The sequence below is a fragment of the Dipodomys spectabilis genome, unplaced genomic scaffold (assembly GCF_019054845.1).
Source record: "Dipodomys spectabilis isolate Male_0828 unplaced genomic scaffold, ASM1905484v1 ptg000290l, whole genome shotgun sequence".
NCBI classification, from domain to species: domain Eukaryota; kingdom Metazoa; phylum Chordata; class Mammalia; order Rodentia; family Heteromyidae; genus Dipodomys; species Dipodomys spectabilis.
In genome coordinates, this window is record NW_024870967.1 from 1,409,911 (window position 1) to 1,420,336 (window position 10,426).

Sequence of the window (10,426 nt, forward strand, 5' to 3'; positions counted from 1 at the left end):
ACTTTCTTCGGTGGCTTTTGGTGGTGAGTTCTAATTTTATTCCCTTGTTGTGTGAGAGAATGCAAGGTATAACTTCTATGTTTCTGAATTTGGAAAAGTTTGTTTTGTGACCTAATTTGTGGTCTATTGTGGGAAATGTGCCATGAGCTGCTGAGAAAAACGTGTATTCTGATGCTGCTGGGTGAAATATACGGTAGATGTCTGTTAAATATAGTTGATCTATGCAGGTGTTTAGATATGCAGTTTCTGTGTTGAGTTTTTCCCGAGTTGATCTATCTAGTGGGGAAAGTGGTGTGTTAAAGTCCCAACAATTAATGTCTTTGGATCAATGTCAGATTTGAAGGAAAGTAGTGTTTCTTGAAGAAATTTGGGTTCTTGGTTGTTTGGCGAATAGATATTTCAAATTGTAATATTCTCCTGAAGGAGAGATCCCTTAATTAGTATGTAGCAACCTTCCTTATCTCTTCTCACTAATTTTAATTAGAAGTCTATTTTATCTGTTATTAGGATTGCAACTTCCGCCTGTTTATGTGGGCCGTTTGCTTGGTAGATTTTGTCCCAGCCTTTCACATTGAAAATGTGTTTGTTTTTATGGGCAACATGAGACTCCTGAAGGCAGCAGATAGAAGGATCGTGCTTCTTAATCCAAATTGACAGTCTATGTCGCTTAATTGGAGAGTCAATCCGTTAATGTTGAGAGTTAGAATTGAGAGCTGTTTGGGAGTTCCTGCCATTTTATGCCCCTTCTTGGGGGCTGCAGCAACTGGGTTCTTCCTATGGTTCTTGGATTCTCAGTTTGAGTGCGGTTTCTTTGCCTTTATTGTGGTCTTGTTGATTTTCTATGTGTAATACATCGTTATGTGTCATTTATAGGGCTGGTTTGGTGTATATATATTGTTTCAGTTGTTCTTTGGTATGGAAGGTTTTTATTTGGCCTTCGGTTATGAAGGAGAGTATAGCTGGGTACAGTATAATTGGATGATAATTGTTTGTCTTTAGGGCATGGCAGCTCTTCTTGCTGTAATTTTCTCCACTGAGATATCTGAAGTTATTCTAATTGGTTTCCTTTTGTAAGTGGTTGATCTTTTCTCCTTGACTGCTTTAAGGATTTTTTCCTTGGAATTGATGCTGTGGGGATTATAATGTCACGGTGTGATATCCTGTCATGGTCTGTTCTATTTGGGGTTCTAAAAGCTTCTTGAATCTGGTGTTATGTTTATTCTCAAATCACTTAGTTGATCGGTTATGGTTTCCTTGGACTCCCATTCCTTCTGTTGGGCTCCATTCAACATTCCCTGTCCGGTCTCCCTGACTTCTTTCAGCTGTCTTTTATTGGATTCCATGAATCCATTTTTGTGCTAGAACACTATTTTAAGGCAAGCATCAACCAAAGTCCTGTAGTTGCACAGTCAAAAGTCTGGGCATTTTGTCAGTATCAATTTCTGGGCCTTTGTCAGTATCAAAGATGGAGCTCTCTGGTGGTGGGAGAGGGGCCACCTTCCTTCCTCTGCTTTCTGAGAAGGAGTGAGGATGTCAGGGTTCTATTCATGCCAGAATCTTGGTGACTGGGCCCTCTATGGTCTGTGATATCCAGCATGAATATATCTGTTCCTTGTCAGTTCTTCCTGGTGTTGAGTAGAATACGCACACTGTGTCTGGCATCTTTTTGACTGGACTCTCTCTGTAGGCATGTTGGCTCAGGCCGCTGATTCTCAGATCTGTTTCCTTGCCTGGATATTCCATCTCTGGCCAAACTCTCTGTACTGTGATGGCACACTGGGTGTGATTCTCTAGCCTAGGACTGTTGACTGGAACACTAAAACTGTTGTCTACATGATAGCTCGTTTAGCCTAGACCTTCTGCCATCTTCATCCGAACTCTAGATTATGACTTTTTATACTCTAACTTGGGACAATGATCTGCTGTCAGTTACTTTCCTCTCTTCTCCTTCTTTTGCCCTTCCACTTACATAATTTTTATTTAAAGAAACATATTTGAGCTTGTATTTTTAAATTCTTTAAAATTATCTGAATTTCTTCATACTTCTGGCAGACTCCTATATCTTTCTCAAGGGAATATTTTGTCACTACCATTTTTATCCTATATAATATTAGATATCTTCCTGCCTAATTCAGTGCAAGATATAAATTACATTCATCCAGATATGTCAACACTTGTACCACCATAAAATCCTTTCTTAAGAAGAAATCATGATTTTAGTATTTCTGGGGAGGTGTCATCTGTCATTTTTGAATGACCCTAAGTAATACTTACATGCAAACATTTTCAAACCAATATGCCATTCAGTAGATGAACGAATCAACAAAATGTGATATATATATGTATATATATCACATTTTGTTGATGTATATATATATATATATATATATATATATATATATATATATATATATATATATATATGGTTGAATTCTATGCTTCCAATTCAAAAGGAAATGGAAAGATTTTTAAAAATCCTGCTAAATAAAATAAGCCAGACCCAAAGAAACAGATTCCATAGTTTCCCTCATTTGTAATAATAGGATATGTATAGAATAACACTAGCAGATGAGCAGAATGGCTCAAAAGCTTTGCATATAGGATGAGCAAAATAAACACCTAGATATGGAAATAGTGGTTTTTCTTTGTGGTTGTTTTTTTTTTTTTTAAATGTACTACGTGATTTCTTTTTTCTTTTGTGTTTTCCCCTATAGTTTATCCCCTGCTGTATTTGATTTCAATACTGTGTGTATTGCACATGCATTTACCTTAATTTGAGAAGGCAAGATGAACAGCAAATTGGGGAGACAAAAGACAAAGTGCAAACCAGTGCAGTAGCAGTACTCACAAGACAAAATGTTGGAAATTTACATTACAACTTGTGAGGGGTTTGGGGGGAAAGGAAAAGTGTGAGAAAAATGAGGTAGTGGGTAAAATTTCGACATGTTATGTATTCACTACTTTAAAATTAATGCAACCCCTGTATATATCACCTTAAAAATAAAATTAAACAAAACTAAGTTACATAAAGTATAATTTCACTGTATTGCTATAGTAAATATTATCCTATGTGCATTACCTTTTAAAAAATGAACACTATTTGGCATCTAATTTGAATTAATTACACCTTTCTTTATCATAGGTTCATCAACTTGAATGTTATCCAAATATACAATATTTTCACAATATATCTGTCATAATTTTCAAAAAAAATTATAAGTTAATATTGTCCCATAGTAAAACAGAAAACAGTTTAATTCTATGGAAACTCCTAACTTTTAAAACTGAATAATTGTTAAAAGGACATAATATATGTGTTCTTCAAAGTTCTTACAAATACTAACTACTCATTTTCAAATTCTGAACATTCCATATCAGAGATATTAAAAACAGTACCTGTTTGTATGTTATTTAATTCTGCAATAACTGCAGTTTCTAATTGGGTGCTACATATTGAGAAATCAACAAAAAAATAGCCACATTCTGGTGGAGGATATAACTACGAAGTATGTGTAATAATTAATTCCTCAAGAGTAAACATTTGTTCATCAGAGTAAGCTATTATTTCTGTGATCATCAATCCCAAGTTTTTATGCCATAAAGTCTTCCTAGCCCAACAGTTTCCAATTTGTATGGTGCACCTTAAAATTCCCTTAATTCACATCATGAATAGCTTATCACTATTGTGAAAAAATACTACACTTGTGCTAATATGATGCCTTTCCTATTGTGGAAAGTACACTACACTAAACTTTGCTGCAACATTTTTCTGATTTCTAGAAATCAGAGCACTTGCAAATATTATTTATATTTTTATCTATCTTAGATATTCAGGAGGCTACGATCAGAAGATTATGGTTCAAAGCCCACCCAGTCAGGAAGTTTCCTTAGATTCTTATCTCCAATAAACTTCTCAGGAAAAGCCAGACTCAAGTGGCACTGAGGTTGAAGTTGTAGGGCATGAGCCTTGAGCAAAAACCGGCTCAAAGAGAGTGGCCAGGCCCAGAGTTCAAACCTGAGGACAAACCAAAAAATAAAACCAACTCCAACCTCGCATTTTTCTCATTGTATACAGAGGCATGTAATTAAGGAAATTTCTTCCTGTATTACAAATAGATAGAAGAACCAAGACCTCACACAATTACTGTCTTCATACCATGTTACACCAAAGCCTCAAAAAATTGCTTGTTCTAAATTAATAAATTAATATCATCCATTTGTTGGCAACTCTGTGCAGATTATTCACACTATCTCATTTTATACATGAACTGTTGGAATTATCAATTAACTAAGTTCTAATTATACCTCGCTTGAAAGAATATTTTAAGCAAATAAAATGCCTGATTCATGTGTGAATTTGTGAATTAAAACCTCTACTTAAAAAGAATTTTGTAGTATCCTATAGAATATGAAATTAGAAACAAAACCAAAATATTTATTTTAAATATAAATTCTAGTTTAGCAAGATCTACAAAGTCCTACATTAGATGAACTTGTATTTTTCCAGGCTTAAAATTTTGTAATCCTTCATTATTTCTTTGAAATCCAACAGAATGATGCTTATTTTTTCAAATTTTTGATTGGGAATCATGAGCCATTTTGCATCTAGGAATGTTGTGTAATGCAGAGAGCATTTAAAACACAACTGAGGATTATATATGAGTTGCATTTCAATAGGAAACTTGCCTTCTCAAAACATAATGACAAAATTAGCCCAAACTTCCAACTGTGTATTCCTTTCTTGTTGTTTGGTTTGTTTCATTGAGACAAAATTATACTACCTGGTCCAGGGAAGGTATCACTATGTAATCCCACTCTCTAATCTCCTGTCTTAGCTTGAGTGTTAGAATTCCAAGCTTGTATCAAATTGCCCTTCCATAGTTTGGTGGTTTATTTAATCTAGATACAGACTAGCAATTCTCAACTTCTCCTATGATCTTATTCATTAGACTGACTCATCAAGTTGTTTATGTACTATTTTCAAAGATGTTCTATCATTTCACACAGGATATGAACATTTTCAGATGCACCTGCAGGGGTCTCTGATTCATTCTTCCATGGATCCTATCCCTTTAATAATGATTAATTGACTTTCTTTTTATCTCTGGTCCCTAGGTATGTAATATTATCAAACTTTGAATAAATTTCACTTGAGGACTTTCTAATATTAAAAATTATCACTTGATCTAGTCTTACTCAGGATATATTTTCTATTGTTTTCTAACATTTCTCCATATTCTGAGAGTTGTTTTATTTGTGCAGGTGTGTTTGCACATATATGTGCCTCTGTGTGTATGTGTATGTTTGTATGTTTGTATGCAAAAGCCTCAGCAACCTCATTCAGCAATCTTGCTCATCACTAGTATTCCATCACTTGAGTTCACGCCTATAATTCTAGATACTCAGGAGGCTGAGATCTGAGGATTGCAGTTCAAATCCTGTATGAGTAGGAAAGGAATGTTCTGAGGCACTTAACTCCAATTAACCACCAGAAAACTGGAAGTGGCGCTGTGGCTCAACAGGTAGAGCACTAGTCTTGAGCTGAAGAATGGAGAGATATTTCCCAGGCTGAGTTCAAACCCTGCCTCAACCATAAAAAAAAAAAAAAAAAAAAAGAAAGAAAAAAGATGAAAGAAAGAAAAAGAAATGAGATCTTGGCCACCAGTTCATTGCTAGTATAATTCCTGCTTTCTCACCATGGACTTTTTTTCCAGTTAAGTCCATGCTCTTATATCTAACTTACTTTGGAACCAGAATTATTCTTCAATTGTACATTTTACAAATTTGCGTGATTAGCAACCATGATTTAGAGATAGAAGTTGAAAGAGAGTGGCCTCATCGTTCATATTCCTCTTAGTATTAATTATTTCTCTATGTCACTCCCATAGATCTACATAATGGCCTTGGCTTTATTGGTTCAATGTTGTCTTATTTGCAGAGTCTTCCATAGTATATGAACCATTAGACTTAAACACAGAACTTTTCTTTCTCTTATTATTCCTATTGTTTCTTCTACTGTTAACTTGTGTACACTTGGGAAATAATTCACAACAAACACACAAATAAATTTTTCTGAGAATCTTCTCCAAGTTAAATTTAATTTAAGAGCATTTATGGAATTTGAAGTTAATGTACTCATGGATAATGGTTTCTTTTATGTTTTTATAGTAAAAAATAATGTACAGAGGGCTTAGAGTTACATAAGTAAGGTAATGAGTACATTTCTTATTGTTACATCCTCTTTTGTTTTTTCTGTGTTATCCATTCCTCCCCATCTGACCAATTCCCCCTCCTCTCCACAAGTTGTAAAATTCGTTTTCTACATAGTGTCTTGTTCATATCATTGTTACAATAGGTCATCCTGAATCTTTGTTTCAGCATTTTGTTGTTTCCCTTCTCCTCCCCACACTAGAAAAATGTATATGCAAGATGCAGGGCACCAACATCCTATCCAGTGAAAACAGGAGTTATATCATGCGGGAAGAACATGGAGGAGAAACGAAAAAATCACATAGTACATTTTAGATACATTAAGAACAATTTCAATAAAGAATAAACAAGTTGTGTCCCTATCTTGGGTTTCATTTTTCTTAACATTATCTTATATGGCCATATGTACATGAATAATGTTTTTATAAGTCATTTAAATTTTATATTTTGTATTTACTAAGTTGTCTCTGAAAGGCGTGTTACCTCATGTCCAAAGATGTCTTTGTGCTAGTTCTATGAAGCCTGAAAACATTCATTTTACCTGAAGAGGGTGTCTTTCTTCAATTTTTTTAGCTCTCTTATCGAAGATTAGATGGCTATAGGTTTGTAGGTTCATTTCTGGGTTTTCAATTCTATTCCAGTGGTCCTGAGGTCGGTTCTTGGAGATTCCTCAAAAGACTCCACACAGAGCTCCCCTAAGACCTAGCAATCCCACTTTTGGGCATTTACCCAAATGTTCACAAACAAGGCCACATTAGAGGTACCAGCACGACTATGTTTATTGCAGCCTTATTTACCATAGCTAAGGTATGGAACCAACCCAGATGCCCCTCAGTAGATGAATGGATCAAGAAAATGTGGTATATATACACAATGGAATCCTATGCCTCCATCCGAAAGAATGACATTGTCCCATTTGTTAGGAACTGGAAAGACTTGGAAAAATTACATTAATTGAAGTAAGCCACGCCCAAAGAAACATAGGTCCCATGGTTTTCCTTATTTACAATAACTAGTATATGTCTGAGTCAAACAGAAAAGATCAGATAAGTTGATTTTAGGGAAATGAACCCTAAGATATGTATTCGAATGTTTTTTGTTCTTTCATGTGACTTTTTCTAACACATTTATAAGATAATTTCCTTGTAGCTTTTTATGTCCCTTCCCCACGGGATAACAATAACCCCTGATTTCACTGTATTTGATGTCGGTATAATTTCTGGAGGGGAACAGAAAAAAAACAAATCATTTAAATAGGGATACAGGTGGACCCATTGCAACAATGAGATGTACAAGTCGTTATTTCAAAAACGAACTTTACAACTTTGTTGTTGGGGGTAGGAGGATTGGATGGAGGGGGGAGGGGAGGATGGGAAGGGGAAACCAAGGAATAGGCTATATTGCTTGATAAAAAATGTACTCATTCCAGATCTTAGCTGTAAATAATGCTGCAATAAACTTAGTTGTGCTCGTAGCTTTAGTGTGGTCTTGTTTGTAAACATTTGGGTAAATGCCCAAAAGTGGGACTGCACATGCCCTCCAGCATCTGTTGTTATTAGAGTTCTTGATTATACCCATTCTAACTGGGGTGAGGTGATATCTCAATGTTGTTTTGATTTGCATTTCTTTTATGTCTAGGGATGGGAAGGGGAAACCAAGGAGTAGGCTACAATGCTTGATAAAAACTGTACTCATTATCTTGCACATGTAATTTTTTCGAGTGTGTTCATTATTCATATAAAAATTGTCTGAAAACTTCTTCTTGAAAGTATTTCAAAAGGAAACAATGTGCCAATTGAAGGCCAGCATAGAACAAAAGGAAATAAACATTGTTTTAAAAGCTTTCTTTTGCAAGGAAACAAAGACTTGGAGGTTTTAATTTGTCTTATGCATGGATGTTTCACTATTGAGATGATTCTGTTGTTGCAGGAGTCACTTATTAATTCATTTAGTCTTGTCCTGAATTCTCCAGCGCAATTAGTATTCCAAAAAAGCAGGATTCAGTGAGTATGATCAGCAAAAGGAGTCTGTTCTCAAACCAGTGCTTTATGGATGGTCCCAAAGAAATATGTGCGTTTTTTTCTTGTTTGTTTGTTTAGTTTGTCCTGGTTCTGTAGCTTGAACTCAGAGGCTGGACCATGTCCCTGAAGAAATGTCTTCCCTGGCCAACTTCCCCCAAAGCTAGGACTCTACTACTTGGGAGAAACTCCACTTCTGGCGTTTTTGGTGTTTGGTTACAGATAAGAATGTGACAGACTTTCCTGCCTAGGTTGGCTTTGAACTGAGATAGTAAGAAAGCCAAGTGACATCAACTGTATCAAGATTTCTGTTTTGAACCAAGAAATACTAGACAAAGTTTATTATAAACTAATATTTGACAATTTTTAAAAGAAAAGAATATGTCTAACAAAGAATCCATAACTTAAATAACTCCACAAATGTAGGGGCACTGAATCATTTTGGACGCATTTTTTCATCTGCTTGGGAAGATAACTATTGACTTCATAGATTCCTTTTGGGGAAACTTAGTCATATTTGTCTGTTGTCACTGGCTTTGTACACATGCATGCTGTACATACTTCTAAGGGCCTTACATAAAGGAATTCTTGAAATTCTCAACAATATTTAAATAAGATGCTCCAGCCTAGGGTTAAGATTTTAGGTGTGGACATTTATCAACACTCCTGATTCAGACTCTACTTGATATAATTTTTAATCAATATTTTGTTTTTAGTTTTGCTCTTTGTAAATTCACATGCACCTATGAAAAATTGTGTGGCCATCCCAATAATATTCTCAAAGTACCTCTTAATCATGACTCACAAAAAGTTGTTATAAATAAAGAAAACAATAATTAAATATTAATGATTACTAAAATAAAAAACAAAACAATTACCAGGGTTTTCAGTATTTGAAGTGCACATAGTAGAGTTTACTATTTTCTCATATTCCTGTACATTTAAAACTGGATAAAGCTATAAGTAGCCTTTAAATTTACTCACTAAGATTACTATTTATAGTTCATCTCATCATTTGTATGTGGATTATATCATTATTTGTTCACCACTAACATATAACGTAAAGGAGCCCTAAAGATTTAACAGAAACTGTGTACTTAAAATCTTAACTCTTCACTCTGCTTCTTTACACAGTCTTTGCAACTTCTCATTAGTAAAGTTTCTATAAAATCTGAAATGTACATACTTACTAGTACATGCTACCAGAAATATTATATACGTTATCAAAAATTTTTATGACTTAATTTTGCCATATATAAGCAAATCCCAAAATTAAACATATTTAAAACATTAAAACTTTTAACAAACCTTAACATTTGCTGCAATGATCATTATGACAAGTGCCTTTTGTAGAATAATTGAACTCCTCCTCCTACAAATCTCATGAACAACAAATATCTGGAATTATTTTGTTTTTGATATGTCAATCTTGACTTTATTCTTAAATGTGTGCTTATATAAGAAACACATGGTTCTAAAATTTCACAATTCTTTTGAACTTAATTTTGTTGAATTGTCTAGTTTAAGAAAATCAATTACTTTTTATATATAAAAAATGTTTTGTGCTCAATTTGGCTGCACATACACTAAAATTGGAACATACAGAGAAGATTAGCATGGTCCCTGCACAAGGATGATGTACAAATTAGTGAATTGTTCCATATTTTTACAACAACAGATGCTGGAAGGGATATGGCCAGAAGGGAAGCCTACGGCATTCTTGGTGGGAGTGTAAACTTGTTCATCCACTTTGGAAAGCAGTTTGGAGGTTCCTCAAAAGCCTCCACATAGAGCTCCCTATTATACAGCAATCCCACTTTTGGGCATTCTCCCAAATGATCACAAACCAGTCCATACTAAAACTACCACCACAACAATGTTTATTGTAGCATTATTTTCCATAGCTAAGATATGGAACCAACCCTGATGCTGCTCAGTAGAAGAATGGATCAAGAAAATGTTCTCTCTCTCTCTCTCTCTGTCTCTCTCTCTCTCACTCTGTGTGTGTGTGTGTGTGTGTGTGTGTGTGTGTGTGTGTGTGTGTGTGTGTGTGTGTGTGTGAATGTACACTTACACAACCACTTTGGAAAGCAGTCTGGTGAGTCCTCAGAAAGATAAATATTGACCTTCCTTATGGCCCACTCATACCACTTCTAGGCATCTATCCTGAATAACAGGTACCAATATTCAAGGACAAA

The 10,426-nt window shown here is 34.9% G+C and overlaps 1 non-coding gene across 1 annotated transcript; it reads left to right on the forward strand.

The window, feature by feature from the left end:
• Nucleotides 1-9,790: 9,790 nt before the first annotated feature.
• On the forward strand, nucleotides 9,791-9,896 carry LOC122126922. Its single transcript, XR_006151045.1, has one exon. It is a non-coding gene; the product is annotated as a U6 spliceosomal RNA (small nuclear RNA).
• The last annotated feature ends 530 nt before the right edge of the window (nucleotides 9,897-10,426 follow it).